This window comes from Hylobates moloch, unplaced genomic scaffold, assembly GCF_009828535.3.
Source record: "Hylobates moloch isolate HMO894 unplaced genomic scaffold, HMol_V3 SCAFFOLD_2, whole genome shotgun sequence".
NCBI classification, from domain to species: domain Eukaryota; kingdom Metazoa; phylum Chordata; class Mammalia; order Primates; family Hylobatidae; genus Hylobates; species Hylobates moloch.
In genome coordinates this window covers 132,132,349-132,149,740 of record NW_026652277.1, presented here as the reverse complement: position 1 = coordinate 132,149,740, position 17,392 = coordinate 132,132,349, and the positions used below count along the sequence as shown (strand labels likewise).

General features: G+C 42.2%; 1 protein-coding gene across 1 annotated transcript in view; it reads left to right on the top strand.

Moving 5' to 3' along the window:
* Window positions 1–3,979: 3,979 nt before the first annotated feature.
* HS3ST5 (heparan sulfate-glucosamine 3-sulfotransferase 5) overlaps window positions 3,980–17,392 on the top strand; it is a 295,400-nt gene continuing 281,987 nt past the window's right edge. Inside the window, exon 1 of the mRNA XM_032157156.2 lies at window positions 3,980–4,799. The gene's annotated coding sequence lies outside the window, so the exon portion shown is untranslated. The remainder of the gene's footprint in view (window positions 4,800–17,392) is intronic.

Below are 17,392 nucleotides of genomic sequence, written 5' to 3'. Positions count from 1 at the left end.
ATAAAGGTTCTCCACGTCCCCATCAGATCAGTTAGATACAGAGTATAGACACAAAGGTTCTGCAAGGCCCCACCAGAGCAGCTAGATAGAGTGTCGATTGGTGCATCCACAAACCTCGAGCTAGACATAGGGTGCTGATTGGTGTATTTACAATCCTTGAGCCTGACATAAAGGTTCTCCACATCTCCACCAGACTCAGGAGCCCAGCTGGCTTCACCCAGTGGATCCCGCACCGGGGCTGCAGGTGGAGCTGCCTGCCAGTCCCGCGCCGTGCGCTCGCACTCCTCAGCCCTTGGGTGGTCGATGGAACTGGGCGCCGTGGAGCAGGGGGTGGCGCTCGTCAGGGAGGCTCGGGCCGCATAGGAGCCCATGGAGGGGGTGGGAGGCTCAGGCATGGCGGGCTGCAGATCCCGAGCCCTGCCCCCAGGGAAAGCAGCTAAGGTCCGGTGAGAAATCGAGCGCAGCGGCCGTGGGCTGGCACTGCTGGGGGACCCAGTGCACCCTCCGCAGCCGCTGGCCTGGGTGCTAAGCCCCTCATTGCTCGGGGCCGGCAAGGCCGGCCGGCTCCTCTGAGTGAGGGGCCCGCCAAGCCTACGCCCACCCGGAACTCCAGCTGGCCCGCAAGCGCCGCGCGCAGCCCGTGTTCCCGCTCGCGCCTCTCCCTCCACACCTCCCTGCAAGCTGAGGGAGCCGGCTCCCGCCTTGGCCAGCCCAGAAACGGCTGAAGGGCTCCTCAAGTGCCGCCAAAGTGGGAGCCAAGGCAGAGGAGGTGCCGAGAGCAAGTGAGGGCTGTGAGGACTGCCAGCACGCTGTCACCTCTCGCTGGGATTACAAGTGTTAGCCACTGTGCCTGGACTGAAGGGCCCTTTCAATGAATATTTACTAAACCAATTGAAAGTCAGCAATTGGCTGGTTAAAAGAAAAAAAGATAGATTTTGGAAAGTAAGTCAGCTACCCTCAATTTCTTCACAACGACAAACATTTCTATATTTTACTGAGAGGGCAGCCTCCATTTGAAGCTGTAAAGTAAATAATATTTTTTATATTTTGGAGACAGAGCCTTGATCTGCTGCTCAGGCTGCAGTGCAGTGGTGCGATCATGGACGACTGTAACCTCAAACTCCTGGGCTCAAGGGATCCTCCTGGCTCAGCCTCCAGAGTAGGTGGGACTACAGGCATACACTACCCTGCCTGGCTAATTTTTTTTTTCCAATTTTTTGTAGAGAAGGGGTCTCGTTAGGTTGCCCAACCTGATCTCAAACTCTTGGCCTCAAGTGATCCTCCCACCTTCTCCTCCCAAAGAGCTGGGATTATAGACATAAGCTAGCATGACTGGCCCAAATAATATTTAATGGTTACATCTTTATGAGACAAGAAAGTATGCTGATGTTCAGGAAAAAAATATATTATTTACCAAATGAACACTCTAATTAACCAAATGTTTTCACTGCTGTGTACTTTATTTGGCATAGATGACTAAGCCAAACCAATAAATCTGTGACTGTTTTCAAAACTGTATTTCAAATAGATTTTTGGGTGTACCATTATGTCTGGTGTTTAGTTTTATTTGTTTAATTTACCACAATACCAAAATATTTCTTAAAATGTTAGACCACACCCACCCACCTCTGCACTTCACCTAGCAGAAAATCCAGGTCATCTGTAGAAGTTGAAAAGCAACACAAAAAAGCTCATGCACCTTCATCTAATCCTCCAACCCTGGGCAAGGTAAAAGCTCTTTCCAGAGCATTGCATCCCAGTTTTTGGAGCCGTACCTGCTCCCAACCCCAGGTGTGACCCTGTCGCAGGTAGGCAAAATTACTGTGACAATCTCACAATCCATCAGCTACAGAGCAAAGGATCCTCTGAGGAGAAGTTAGGATTGCTGAGAAAGCACAGGCTGCTGAGGCTTCCTCTCCTGCCAGACATAAACCTGATGCAAGACAGACTTATGAGAAACCAGATTCAGCTCACCCATCCTCCTTCCCAGTCATCTTCCAGGTACAAAAGAAAGACTGAATACTAATCAAAAGATAATATAAATAAACCTTTTAAATAAAATTTACTAATTGAAAGGACTAATAGATGGAGTGATGCATTCTTCAAAATCTATTGTCATGCCTTTGTGGACTTTATTGCTTATCAGCATTTTTCCCCTGAAGAAAAAAAACAGAACAACAACATTTGTTCAAAAAAAAAAACAAATCGTGTTTCTTCCTTTCTTATTACTTTTATTGTTTGAGGTTTCTTCTAGACTATAATGTGGCATTGTGATTTTGAGACAGGAAAAAAAAATCTCTTGTCTTTCAAACATAGGAATGTGATTGTATGCTATTGTTGCCAACAATGAGCTAAAAAGGTTAGTGGATCACATATCTGGCAAACAGCCATCTTTCCTCCTGCTCAATATATTACACAGTATACATTTTATTGTTGCTGCTGAGCATATGATTTTGTCTGAGTAGTTGGTAAATAAGTTTAGACTTAACTGATCTCTTTCTAAAACTCAACAGCTTTGTCATTCAGGCTATTCCTGAGATTTAAAAAGTGCAGTTTGGGTTCTTAGCTCATGACCTTTTGAGGTGATGGTAAGAGTGGCAGGAGAAAAGAGGTGGGGTGGGCTGTTGAATGAGAATCTAGAAATATTGTGCCTTGTAAATTGCATCCACATTTCATTTTCAGATTGCCTAAATTAACAGAGTGAAATTACCATAATAAAAAGGAATGGGTACTGGAGAAAGTACAGCAATTCTTTCTAGTGTTGTTGCCCAGATTCCTTCCAACATACCTCTAATTAAATGGACCAACTCTCTCCACTGACCTCAGGTTGACACAAATTTGCATTCTGCGACTGTCATTTGAAAACAGACAAGCCGTCATAAGCAATAATGCTGTGATTTCTTGCCTAAAGGACTTTTCTGTGTACTGCATTTATGCTATGGAATGTAAGCAAGAGACTTAATGCCTTTACAGAGAAAATGGGAGGAAAGATTTTCATTTTAAGGGAACCCCAGAGGGAAAAAGTTTATCAATGAGAAATACAGTGTTCTGGGTAATTTTGGTTGGGTAGGGATGTATGTTGAGGGAGCAGACTAGATAGAGTTGGGAGAGAAGAAGTAACACATCAGTCTCCTTGGAGCAGTAGAGTCCTTTCAATCGGGTAAAGAGTACAGTAAGTAGCAGGTGGAATCAGCTCCTGGCCTGTTTTGCTGGGGTCAAAGGGTTGGAGGAACACAGACTAAATTGGGAAGGCTAGTGTGCCTCTCGGCTTCTGGACTCGGGACCTGAAAGAAGGCTGAGTCCTGAGCTCCGCTTCCCAGCTAGGCAGTGATCGCCCCCTGTGACTCCGGATGCACACAGCAGCCCCGAGCACGCCGCGGCCGCCGCCCGACCCCTCACCGCCTCCAGCTCTCCAGCCTGGCACTCTGGAGCCACACACACCAGCTTCCTGGACACCTGTGTGCCCCAAGCTCTGGGTCTAGGCATCCCCCTAACCCCAGAGAGACCGGTCTCAGCGCCTCAGCGATTGGGTCCCTCCGACCTCTGTGTCCCCGAGTTCTGCCACCCTGGTCACCTCCGCAGGTTCCCCAAGCTGCGACCTCAGTCCAACTGGGAGCCCTGCGCGCCCATCCGGCCGCCCCACTGCGCTGCTCGCCCGCGGTTCCAGCGCCTGGGTGGGACGCGTAGTGGCTCAGCAGCAGGACCTCTGCCTCCGGGTAAATCCTCCTCCTCCCCTTTCTCCGCCTAAGGCCCTGCCCTCCCTCTGCATCAAGCCGCTCCGGTGCGTGCGCCCGTCTCTCCGCCAAAGACACCTGCGCTTCCTTCCCCACCCTCCTCCTCCCTTTCGCTGAGGTTTCTCTGCTGCCTTTGGGAGCTCGGGAGCGGCAGCTGGAGGAGGAGCAGGGGGAGGAGGGGAAGCCGAGGAGGAGTAGGGGCGGGGTGGGTGGGGAGAGAGCCGGGAGGGTGTGGACTGGCAGCCACTCTGCAGCTGGTCGCCGGGGACCCGGTCCCTCCTGCGCGCCCAAGTGATGGAGGGGAAGAGATTCGCTTAGACACACACGCGCACACAGCTGGGCACGTCTCCGGGAGGCAGCTGCCGGCTTGGGCGCTCTGGGGGCCGGGAGGCGGCCGTGACAGCGCCAGCCGCGGGGAGCGGGGCGCCCGCACAGCTTGGCACCGGAGGCTCGAGGACGCAGGAAGGGAAGATCCCAGCCACACTGACTGTTGCTGTTTTGGGCGGATTGGGAGGGAGCGGGTTGCCCGAGGAGCTGTCACCGAGGACGCCCGAAGTCTCGCCCTCTGCGCTCAGGGTCCGGGGCTGCGCCGGTGCCCTCGTGGGGCAAGGAGGATGCGCACCTCCTCCCGCAGAGCGGCTGCGGTCTCCGGCACTGCGCGGACTCCGGCTCCTGCGGCCGCCCGTGCCGTGCCCGCGCCACGGGAGCGCGCCCTGCCGCACCTGGTTCCAGCCTCTAGGGGAAGTGCAGGAAACGCGCCCTAAACTCCACTACTTCTCGCCCGCCTGCCCCCCCGCCGGGCTCCCCGCCCCAGACCTCGCAGCCGCCGCCGCCGCCGCCTGCGTGTGGGGCCCGCCCGCCTCTTACTCACACGCGCCACGCACAGCCCTGTTGGTTTGCTGCCGTTCACGCCGACTCGCTCTCCGCTGAGCCTAGCCCGGGCATCCGAAACTACTGGACCAACTGCCGCCCGGACCGCAGGAGCGGCCCGGTGGCCCCACGCGACCCGCCGCCGGCCCCCGCACCCTGGGGCTCCCGTCCGCGCCGCCACAGCCGCGGACCATGGTGAGCAAGGCGCGCTGCACGCCTCGCGCGGGGGAGGGGCTTTGAGACCTCTAGATTTGGGGGGAAATGAGAAGGGGCAAATCGCCAAAGGGAGGCATCCGGGTGATGCCAGCAAAAAAGCACTTTGTGGGGTGCGGTTCTCCTGGGCGCTGCCTGGGGAAGACTTTTGAGAGGTTTGCTTAGGACCAGAGGTTAAACTAGTGCTAGATGAGAACGGCGGGGGCAATTCCTGAGGTAAAATTAGACAGAAGGTGTCAGTCAGCCTGCCTGTCTGTTTCTCTCTCAGTCTCTCCTAGAGCGCTGGGTAGCGCTCTCTTTGAGGGAGAAAGGGAACACGCGTTTACTGCGCTCTCCAGAGTTTGGGGGTTCGCGTTCGGTCACTTCTGGGGTTGCTGTGGAGCTGTTTGGAGCGCGAGGGCAGCTTTGGGACAGTGGGGGCCTGCGAGGCCCTAGCAGAGGGCAGGCAGAGGGCAGGCAAAGAACAGGCAAAGGCTAAGTTAACATGTGGGTGGGGTGTTTTCTCTTCCCAGCTGGCCCCTCCCACACCCCTCACAGCCCCACTTTATGCATCTCTTCCCACCCAACACACACACACACACACACACACACACACGCGCGCGCGCGCGGGATGGATGCAGTCGAGGGGTGGTCATACTGTTGCTACTAACAAGTCTGAAAGGTCGCTGTCTACTCACTGGAGCGCTGAGACTCCTGCTCCAGTTACTTGGGCGACCACCTTGGTTTAGGGCAACCTGCAAGGAGCGTCCAGCTTAAGGTGGATGTCTTTACCTGGAGGTTCCAAGCGCACAGCAAACAAACCTCTACCACAACTCCGGAGTCACTTCACTTTGGTGGGTTTCCTCTGCTCTTCCGCTTCCCTACTTCACTGCTTCAGGGCACCCACCCAAGGGAGCTGATGCTCAGATCCGTGGTCTACCCTGTCTTCACCCGGTGGGTCTTTCTCTCTCTCCTCTCTCTCTCTCTTCCCCTCTCCCTCTCCCTCTCTCTCCCTCCCTCCCCTCTCTCCCCCCCTCCCTCCCCTCTCTCCCCCTCTCCTCTCTGTCTCCGAATACCAGTTTCTTCTTAGAAAACATTGGGGAGAGATTTAATATTTGCAAAGTGCTTTATGTCGTATTACTTCGTGGATACATTTAATAGCACTGTAACTCTTCTCTGATTTATGTAAACTTGGCCTGATAAATAGCATGCAGGGTCGGGTTGGGTGGGAGCGAAAGTGGGTGGGTGGGCCTTCTTTCTGTGCTAGTGCTCCGTTCTAAACTGATTTGCTAGAAGTAATAAACGGCTGGTGCTTCTCAAAGGTTTTACTTAGTAGTTTCTACATATTTCAGAGCTTTAGACAAATTACACATTATAATTTATTTCAAATATATTAAGCTCTTTTCAAGAAAAAGTTGAAGAGAAGATAATAAAAGAGGATTACAAATGTGAATATCAAAAATGATTATTTTTTTAAAAAGGTTTTATTGCTATCAATTATGTTGCAATAGATTTTTGTTGTTGTCATTGTTACCTTGGGGTTTCCTCCTAGTGAAGTTTTTAGAGAAATGAAAACAATACTACTTACCTTCCTCTCTCTGTTTGGTCATTGCTCAAAGTAACTGAATGAGCATCAGGGCAGGCTTCTTAACTTCAGGAATATGAAGTTATTCACCAGTGAACTGATGGAGACACAAGAAGATATTACAAGACACATAGCAATGGGAAGGAAACCGTTGTTAAATTTAACCGCCTCCAGTGTTTTAACAGTGAAAAAGTAAACTGCTTTGGCTTCTCCCAAGCTACTCTGGCCTTTTAGAAACACTCTTTTTTCAATTAAGAAAACATATAGAAACATCATTACTTGAGAAAAATATTTTCAAATAGGTACGTAAGCAAATTACATGGGAAATTACGAGCACAATATTCAATGGAGTATTACAGCAAGTACTGGGATCCTGGTTTCTAGGTTAAGCCAGAGCTCATGCTTAAACTTTAACATTTGAAGTTGCTCCCTTTGACATCTTTGTGAGGAGGTGTTGCCCAGTGTTCTCATTACGCTTTTATCATTGTCCTCACCATTTTTGCCGGCATACACAGATGTTTTTGAATGAATAACCTTCTTACTCACTGAATTCTCACTCATTCAAAAAGTATTTATTGAGCACAGGAACACACACAATATGCAAATTTGAGCTGGGGTGTTATTTTAAACAAAAAGGGAGGATTTCTGGTAGAAGCAGGATGCTTACTCCTACACAGTGTAAATAGAACTGTAGAGCAGTGGCTTACTTAGGGAAGCAGCATCTTGCCCAGAGTAGGTGGTCAACAAAGAGCTGTTGACTCAGAAATCACATAAGATATTAACTAGCCAACTTTGTTTCCCTCCTAAATTCTACAATTATCTTTAACCCACCATGTCGTTAAGATGTGACTCAACTTCAGAGAATTGATGTTGACTCTAATCTCCTTGCTCTTTGTCTGAATACTTTAGAGTAATTTAACTATCTGTGCACTGTATGATTTCTAGCTCTGGCTTTCTGTGTGTGATTTCTATGGAGTAATGCCAGCTCTGAATTTGTCATTAGTATTCATTTATGAGAAAATGCAAATGTTCTTGTTGCACTGAAAAAGTGAATTCGCATTCATAGAACACAAGAAATATTTTGCTCCTAAATCTTACCGTCTCTTAATTTTTATAATCTCAGAAACAGTAACTTTTTTTAAAAAGCAATTATATATAAATGAACAAGTTAACGAAAGTAGTTATTTAGGATTTTTTAGAAAAGGGGAAATGTCTTATGGAAACTTTAGTTGAAGTGAATTTTCTTTGATGCTCTTGACATGTCTAGCAGGATGATCTGTTTATTGTAGGCACCCTCATTCATGAATAAAATAATTCTCAAGGTAACTTCCTAGTAAAAGGGGCTAGTGGAGGAGAGAATGCTTACTAAAAATGATTCCAGTTTGGGAATAGAGTATGAGTAGTAACACTAGAGTTGTGTTTGAACATTGAAATTATGTGAATATTTCTGTATTTCATTGGTTCTTATATGGATGAATTTTTTGGATTTCTAAATACTTTTTCCCAATATTTTCATATTCTGAGATGATTGCAATTAAGTGAAGAATTATTATTTGGTAATGGAATAATAGTTTCTTTTAAGTACAGGTGAATAGCTTGAAAGAGAGAACAAGTCAAGTTAAGGAAATTTTTTAAACCATAGATTTCAAATCATTTAAATCCTTTCCATTTTTTGGTGAGGGGAGCTCAAAACAAAAATACCTAGTTAAACTTTTCATTATAAATTAAACCATTACCATTCAGAAAAATCCTGTATTTTAGGCTTTCTGTGAATTCAATATTAATTGTTTCAAGTTAGCAAAAATGTAACCTTTTGTATATATATTCTGGTATCTAACTTAATTGTTGACAAATTTTGCTTCCTCTGGAATCAATGTTTGTTTCTGAGTTTTACTGTTATCTTAACCTTTAAGCAGAAGTGCAATTAAAGCAAGATATTAGTAACTTCATTTAAAAATCACCAATCTAAGTAAAAAACATTTCAGAGTAGCTAACCCTTATCAAAAGTAGAGTAAAAGATTACATCTGGAAATTCATAAAATGTTGACAGGATAAATGAACCTTTCTAAATCTCATATGGAAGTTCCATTATGGTGTCTTACTATTAATTAACATTGGTCCAATAGATTATTTTTCTTCTTCTTGAAGTTTTATGAAGGAAAGCTATGTCCATATTAAGAAATAGTTGAAGAGTTTATTTGACTTTAGACCACTTTACCTAACTTGACTCTGCATGGGGGAGGTAAATTTTATTTATATTTATTTATACATACATATTTATATATATATATGTGTGTATATATACACAAATGTATAAACGTGTGTATATATATACACAATGTGTATATATACACACATATACACATACACATATGTATACATATATAGTATGTATTTATGTTTCTGTTTATGTATGTATCTGTTTTTTAATAACCTTGTACAATAGGAATAGAATCCCTTTGTGCCATATGTGGTTTGTGAAGTCAGCATCACTTTGAGAATGATACCCATAAATGCTCTACTAGTTTGATATTGAAAATATGGAGTATGATACATTTTTTGAACAATTTATTTAAGAAACATTTGTAATAAATTTTAGTATGTGCCTGACAATGTCCAAAGAGCTCTACTCATATTAACTCATTTGATTCTGGTAGCTCTCCTGTCATTTCCCATTTTACAGAGGGAAAATAAGTAGGTACAGCTGCTATTATTATTTTATTTTTCTTTTGATCTTATCATTTTTACTGCCATTTAGGAGATGAGGAAGGTGAGGGTTTATGAACCTAAATAAATGACTCAAGCTCCGCAGCTACTATATGGCAGAACTGGCATTTGAGTCCAGGCAGTCTACTCTGCTCTTGAATAGATTTTTTTTTCTAAGTTTACTTAAATAGAGGGCCCAGTGGGGAGCAAGTTAGGTGTAAAGCAAATAGATTCTAGCAACTGAGATTTATAATTTTCAACTTCTAGTGAATTCTGAAATTCATAAGGAAGGTGATTGTAATGAAGCCGTGACATAACCTGAACCACAGCAGTCCTTGAGCATAGTGCTATAACTTAATGTAGTTTTTAATGGACTTAATAATTTTCAAAGGTTCAGCTACTTTTAAATGAGGTAACTTTAAGAACTGATGCCATATTTAAGTAGTTTTAATAGCTCAGAGAATCTGATACTGAATGTTTTATGCTTCCCATGATATCCTTATAATGTGAACCTCTTGCACAGAGGTCAATATTGTGTTACTACGGTGTATAGTACTTGCCAAAGGAATCTGAGTTTTATAGAGGTGTGAAGTGAGAAGACTTATTCTGCTCAGACTTGGGTACAGACAGTTGGCATCCCATTAATATTTACTGCATGTACTGAAGCAGGGCATTCCACATGTTGTTACTCCAGAGGTTAAAAAAAAAGCTTCAAGTGTCTTTATAATTGCACAGTTTTAAGATGTGATTTAATACTGAATAGACATTTTATTTTGTCATGATGATCTCAGGACATTACTATCTATGAAACCTTGTGGAATAATAACTTTTATGAGATGGAATGGCCTAAGATAGAAAGGAGAAGGATGTTATAAGAAGTGTGAAATAATAAACCGGTTTTAATGTTTAAGTTTAGGAGTAGACAAAAAGAAGAATGCCTGTAATTGTACTTTTTATTTGAAAAAGGCATACAAGGCATAATTAACATGAAGTAACAGAATCTTTAAACTGCTAATGAGGTACCACAACTGTTCTATCATAAATATTTACAGTCTTACTATTTGAGTATAGTTTGGGGAACTATTCAAGAACATATTAAAATGTCACTGTAATGCTCTCTGCCATAGCTAACTAACTCAAGTCAATGGAAAAAATCACAATAATTCTGAACATGCCTCAACATAAATAATTTATTGGAGTGTTAGTACTGTAGTCAGACAGAGTTGGCTGAATTAAAATCCCTGCTTTACTGCTTATTAGCTATGGTGTCTTGGGCAAGTTACTTCATTCTTCTAGTTCTTAGTAATTTAATTAATTATTATTATTATTATTATTTGAGTTGGACTCACGCTCTGTCACCCAGGCTGCAATGCAGCGGCACAATCTTGGCTCACTGCAACCTCCGCCTCTTGGGTTCAAGTGATTTTGTGCCTCAGCCTCCTGAGCAGCTGGGACTACAGGCATGTGCCACCACGCCCAGCTAATTTTTGTATTTTTAGTAGAGACATGGTTTTGCCATATTGGCCAGACTGGTCTGAATTCCTGGCCTCAAGTGATCCGCTCACCTCAGCCTCCCAAAGTGCTGGGATTACAGGCGTGAGCCACTGCGCCCGGCCAAATTCTTAGTAATTTTATCTATTACATGGTAATGGAAATACCACTTCATTGATATCCATATGATAATCTATGCAAAATACTTAGCATTGAGTGTCATACATAGTAAAAGTTCAGGAAGTAGTAATTGATACTGCTGTCATCACCACCATCTTTAACATCAACATACCATCATCATAGATGGTTAAACATAATGGGAACAACATGCTCATTATGTGTATTTGAATACATCGTTCTCCATTTTAAAGCATGGGTTCTCTTACTCTTGAGGGAAGTGTATGAAGAAAGAATTATGTGTTTTAAGACTTAAGCTTGATTAAAGTAATACCAGATTTAAAGGCCTATGCTGAACACAGAAATTAAGAGAAGGCTTTTGGGGCCGGGCGCGGTAGCTCACGCCTATAATCCCAGCACTTTGGGAGGCCAAAGCGGGTGGATCACAAGGTCAAGAGATCGAGACCATCCTGGCCAACATGGTGAAACCCTGTCTCTACTAAAAATACAAAAATTAGCTGGGCATGGTGATGCATGCCTGTAGTCCCAGCTACTCAGGAGGCTGAGGCAGGAGAATCTCTTGAACCCAAGAAGTGGAGGTTTCAGTGAGCCGAAATTGCACCACTGCACTCCAGCCTGGCAACAGAGTGAGACTCCGTCTAATTTAAAAAAAGAAAGAAAAAAAAAAGAGGAGGCTTTTGGGACAGCTAATTCACTGTTCTTACTTGCAAGGCCTTGCTTTATAAGTTCACTTGATTCTTTGGAATATGTATCCTCTTATCCAGATGTAGTAAATGGAAAAGAATGAAAGTTTTTGCTAAAGGAATTGAAATATTTATATTTGTCTTTGTATCTGATATGAGTTGAAAACTTTAGGTTACACAGAAATTTCTTTCTGACATTTTTATATTTCATACATTATAGAACTCAGTGTATAAAGGGAAAAGCTATTTCCTAACTCTGGTCACTAAATGTGAATAACTTGACTTAAAAGGTTAAGTTTAATTTTATTCTTAGATTTTTTTTTTTTGCCACTCATTTAATTCTGGTAGTTGATATTTACTATGTACCAAGCAGTATAGGTCTTTATACATTTTGCCCTTACAAAGCATTCATTGGGACATATGCCGTTAGTATTTCCATTTCACAGATGAGGAAATTGAGGCCCAGGAAGGACCCAGAGCTAGAGGGGTGGAGCCATGATCCTCACCCACACCATCTGTCTCTGAAGCCCATATTTAACCCGCACACTAACGGGCTTCTTAGTTGCAGTTGGCCCCCAAGTATTTTCTGTGGATTTGTGGGCCTTAAAACTCATGCCTCCCTACTTTCCTGTATCTTCCTTGCAACAAACAAAAGAGTAATTTAATTTCAATAAGGCTCAATTTCTTGACTTTGTGTACATACTTTTCATATGTATATGCAATGGCCACTAGAACAAAGAATTAGATAACATTAATTTTTAGCAAACAATTGAATTGATTTTAAAATAGACTTAAATAAGTATGCCAAAATCCTTCTAAATGCAGTCATGTGTCACTTGACAATGGAGACACATTCCGGGCTATGCATTGTTAGCCGATTTTGTTATTGTGTGAACATCGTAAAGTGTACTTATACAAACCTGGATGGTATAGCCTAGTACACACTTAGGATATATGATATAGCCTATCATCTCTAGGCTTCAAACCTGTATAGCATGTGAGTGTACTGAATACTGTAAGCAGTTGTAATATAATGGTAAGGATTTGTGTATCTAAACATAGAAAAGGTACAGTAAAAACATAATAGTGTAATCTAATGAGACTAGTGTTGTTTATGTGGTGTGTCATTGGCCGAAACGATGTTATGCAGTACATGACTGCAGTTGCACTCACACTCTGTAGGCAGTAGTGGGAACTGACATTTTATGCAAATGGAATGTCCTCATCTGGTGAGCTAGCTGTCTGTGACCTAAGGTTCCTATCTGGCTCACTTTTTCTGAGCTGAATGCAACAATATAGGATGAGAGGGCACTGGAAAAGAGCCTTCCTCCCGGGGATGCAGCACGGAAAAGTGGAAAAGTTTGCCACAGGGAACTCTAGGGTTCCTGCAGATCTGAAAGGTCCCCTCGCACCCTTGAAAACATCCATAAAAGGCTCAAGGACTGTTGTCTTGCTCACCTGACTTGAGTGCTTCTCAGGGACAGGGATTGTATTCTTTTCATCCCTATTTCCATGGTACTTGGCACATGGTTTAATGGGGCAGACACAGAGCTCCTTAGTGTAGGTACTCAGAACTTCAGAAGCAGAGAGCTGAGGCACCCAGACAGGAGGACCTGGGGAAACTGGGCAGAGGCAGAGCACAAGACAGGTACAAGGTTGTATGCGGGACTGGTGGGCTTGCAGATGCATGGGTAGCTGGGAGATACTTTTTTCCATTTTATTTTTACTTAACTATGGTTCTATTCCTCTGTTTCCAAATCTAGACTAGATGTGTGATACCAACTTAGCTCTGATATCTGACTCTTTAAAGTGAAGAACATAATTCCCATTGTCTTGATAAATGTGCCTGGCACATCATAAAATCTTTAAAAATATTAGCCATAATACGTAAACCCGGGAGGTGGAGCTTGCAGTGAGCTGAGATCGCGCCACTGCACTCCAGCCTGGGAGACAGAGCAAGACTCTGTATCCAAAAAATAAATAAATAAATAAATAAATAAATAAATAAATAAATAAATAAATAAAATATATATATATTAGCCATAATATTATTTTCAGATTTTCTATGAATATAATTATTTTTTCTTAATCAGTTGTTTATCTTATCTTCATACCCTGTCCACTCTGAAATGGATTGCTAGTGAGTTAAGGGTTATTTATAGAAGCATTTACTTTGGGAGTTTCTGAATTCCACAAATACTAGCATTCTTTAAATAAGGGCTTCCAACTCTGTACTACTAACAGAAAGATCAAGTGCTTGAAAATTTTTATACACCATTACTTTTTTAAGATTACCTCTTCTCAAACACTTTATGTTATTTTGCTCTTCTGTATTGGCAGTATCATCTGCCCAGACATCCAAGAAAAGTGAGAAACTAAGAATAGTTTGTCACAAAGATCATAGTAGGAACATAGGTACCTCAAGATCATCTCCTCCCACTTGTAGTCTGTCACCAAGATGTGACAATCCTGCTTCCTGAACACTACCTATCTCACCAGCCCCAGTGCTATTCCTTAAGTTCAGGCCGTTGGAACTTCTCACCTGAATCATAGTAGCCTCCTAATAAGCCTTGGATCTCCATCCTCTTCAATGCTTGATTTTTTTTCTGACTACAGACCTGATCATGCAGTTCACTTGCTTACTAACCTGCAGCATCCCTTACCTTCAGGGTAAAGTTCAAACTAGCTCAACCTACAAAGCCCTTACTATTCCAGTGGACCAGCCTGGGACTCAACTTCTGTCACTCCTCTGCAAGGTCCTTACAATTGGGTGACTCCAGGGAAGGAATGGACCATGCTCCTTCATACTTCATTCCTTTCTATATGCTGGTCCCTCTCCCTAAGGGTTCTCTGCTTGTCTAACCTCTTATCTTCCACACTACCTCTCTTTGTTTTCTTGCCCCTTTTCTCTGAAGCTCACCCACCTCCACCCAAGCCAGGATGGGCTATCTTTCTGCTCCTCTGTTTGGTAGTACAGATCATACTCTATTGAGTTAATGTTATTCCCCTGTCACGCACACACATACACACACTCTCTCCCCACCCCCAACAGTACCTACAACTCCAGTGCCTAGCACAGTGTCTGGAATATATAGGAAGCACTAAATACATTTTGATAGGAGAAATAATCATCTTATCTCTCCCTGTGTCGACTTTTTAATGCCCTTCTTACTTGCTGACTTATTTCAGTATACATTGAACAGGTACTATGTGTCAGGCAGTGTGCTGGATCTGAGAATATGATGACCTTATTTGTCTTTATATTACAAGTTCTCAAAGAACTTGTAAGCCCAAGGGCAACCCAACTTTCAATGAAACAAACAGTATCGAGTGTGCTAGATGATGGAGAAAACGCATAGTGAGGGCACAATGTAAGAAAGCGGGGACAATGTGCCTGGTGGAGCAGGGAAAACTCTACCCCTCCGTCCTGCCCTAACCCCCACTACCTATTTTTCTCTAGTAGTGTTCTAAGTGCCTAGAAGTAAGCATCCATCTATCAATATGATTATAATAATTTTTAAGAGACGATTTAGGTCTCCATTTCTTCAATAATAGTCTATAGAGTATTAGGCCACTTTTATTTTCTACTTGCAGACCAAGAAAGCTTCAAAAAGTTCTGTAACAGTCCATGAGCTCATTTTTGAGGTTTTCTTTTATTTAAATTCTTTTAAATATATCTAATAATCATGTTATTTAAGTTTATTTTTCTCTACAAAGCAAGGGATTTATATTTAACCAATTATTAGTATCCACTTAATGAGATTTAAAAATCTGAGTTCTCTTTTAAGAATGGAAATAAGTATGAAATTAAGTTCTTTTACCATGACCAAAATGGAAAACTTAATAAGATCAAAAAATTAGCTAACAACATATGGTAATCACACTACAGATGTCTCTCTAGTACTAAATAAATAGAAATGACCTGTTGATTAATACATTTAATGGCAAACATTTGGAAGCAAGTCTTTTTTTAGATGTGCATGGTCATCCCCTGGTAAGTAATTATATGTGCAAGTAAAATAAGAAATTAGTTTCAAAAATATAACATGTAAAATGTAGTATTACCTTCAAAATATATACAATATAATACACTATTCTCTAAAGACATTGACACATTTAATTTACTGAATAAACTAGACCATTTTAGGTGACTTCTTGTATATTATTCCTGAAATTAAAAACAAAGTAGTAATTAAATATTATGTTCTTTGCTTTCCTCTAAAGTACATAGAAACATTTTCATTAATATTCCCTAATTATGTGGATATTATATTCCCATTTCCTGTCTTAATGTGAGAGAAAATCATGAGCAATAAAAAAGTAGAACCAAATTAATTATATCTACTTTTAGTTATAAATTTACTTGGAAATTCTTAAACTATTTTGAAGATGTAACTATATCCTGTTTTAGAAGTCACCTTAACTTCTTTCTCTGACTTTAGTAGCTTTCTGATTACCAATAATTCCATTGCCCTAAGAAAGGGCCTAGTTTTATTATCTTGCAACCATGCGGTTTACTGTGACTTAATTCTCTCACGATAACAATCAGCTATTCTTGGTCTACAGGTAGTTCCAATATTCCAAAATATTGAAATGTTGGAAAGCTGAACAAGTCTTACACGTGTTATAAGTAGCTGAACATAGGACTTACAATCCATACTGGGAGACTTTTGAAATTGAAAGGGGATATATTAATAATGATGCTGAGAAAAATGTTATGAAGTCCTAAATATGGTTAATGCAGTGCTTGCTGTCTTCCTGTGCCAGTGGTTTACTGTTTGGGAAGACCCCTTCTATCAGCCTGTCTTTTTTTACCCAACACAAGGCTGGGGCAGACATTCTGGTAATGATGCATATTGCAGTCTTTTTTTTACCCAGGACTCCCTAGATACCTACGGTAGGCTTGAGGAGAAAGACTTCATCGTTTCAGAAGAGAACCAAGTGGAGTCTTGGCTCTCCAAGGTAGAAAAAAGGGAGACTGATGTATAAAGGGAGTACAGTGCAGAAAAGGAAAATAAGGACCTCTGTGAGTGTGGAGCTGGGTGGACCCTGTGGATGCTCATGTGAGGAAATAGAGTCCATGTTCTCCCCATTGTAACCATCACTAAACCAGAAGGTTGGAAGCATACCTTTGGCCCTGCTGCCTAAACACTTGCCGTGAAGCATCCCCCACTCACTTCATCTAGCTGGAGTGGGTAGCAGGAAACATGACAGTAACTCAATATCATGATAATAGCTCAGAATCATTGCTACTACATTCAGCAGCTATTTATTGAGCAACTACTGTACTCTAAGAACTTCATTCGTTGATACAAAAGACAGTTCAGCATATTACAGGCCATTTAGGAATGCATTGGAGGAGGCGGTAGGACCTATAAAAGTAAAAAATCATTCAGAATTCCAACCATTATCCATGTTTATTTTCTTGGTTTTTCTCTTTCAATAAACTCTACTTTTTAAAGGTGTCTATTTAATGTGTTCTTTCTTCTTTTGAGATGCTGATCACTTGGAATTTTAAATATTTTTTTAAAAATCTGGAATAATCTACATTTTCTCAGTAAAGGAAGTGAGAATTTATGTCATGGAAATGGGGACATTTATACCCCTCCCACCGGACTGTGCATCTCTTACCCAATAGGGAGTAGCAGGAAGAAGAATGCAAGTGTATTTCAAACATACGTTTAAGTAGTTCTACTTTTGTCATTATTTCCATCTGAAAAACTTTTTTCTTTCTTCCTAGGACAAAAAAATCAAATATTAATTCTATTTAAATAATGTACTGTATTCAGAAGAGTAGCTGCCAAATTTGTTGAGACCTACAACAAGATAATTAATTATCTAGCACACAAGGACTATTGGAGTGTTGGATATAAAACAGATGGTGGAAGAAGAAGGATGAGGCAGTCAGGATGCTCTGAGGGTGTGATAAGTCTTTCAGCCTCAGTGGGGTAAAAGCTACTCGTGCGCCAAACCTCCTTCATACTTCCTGCTCT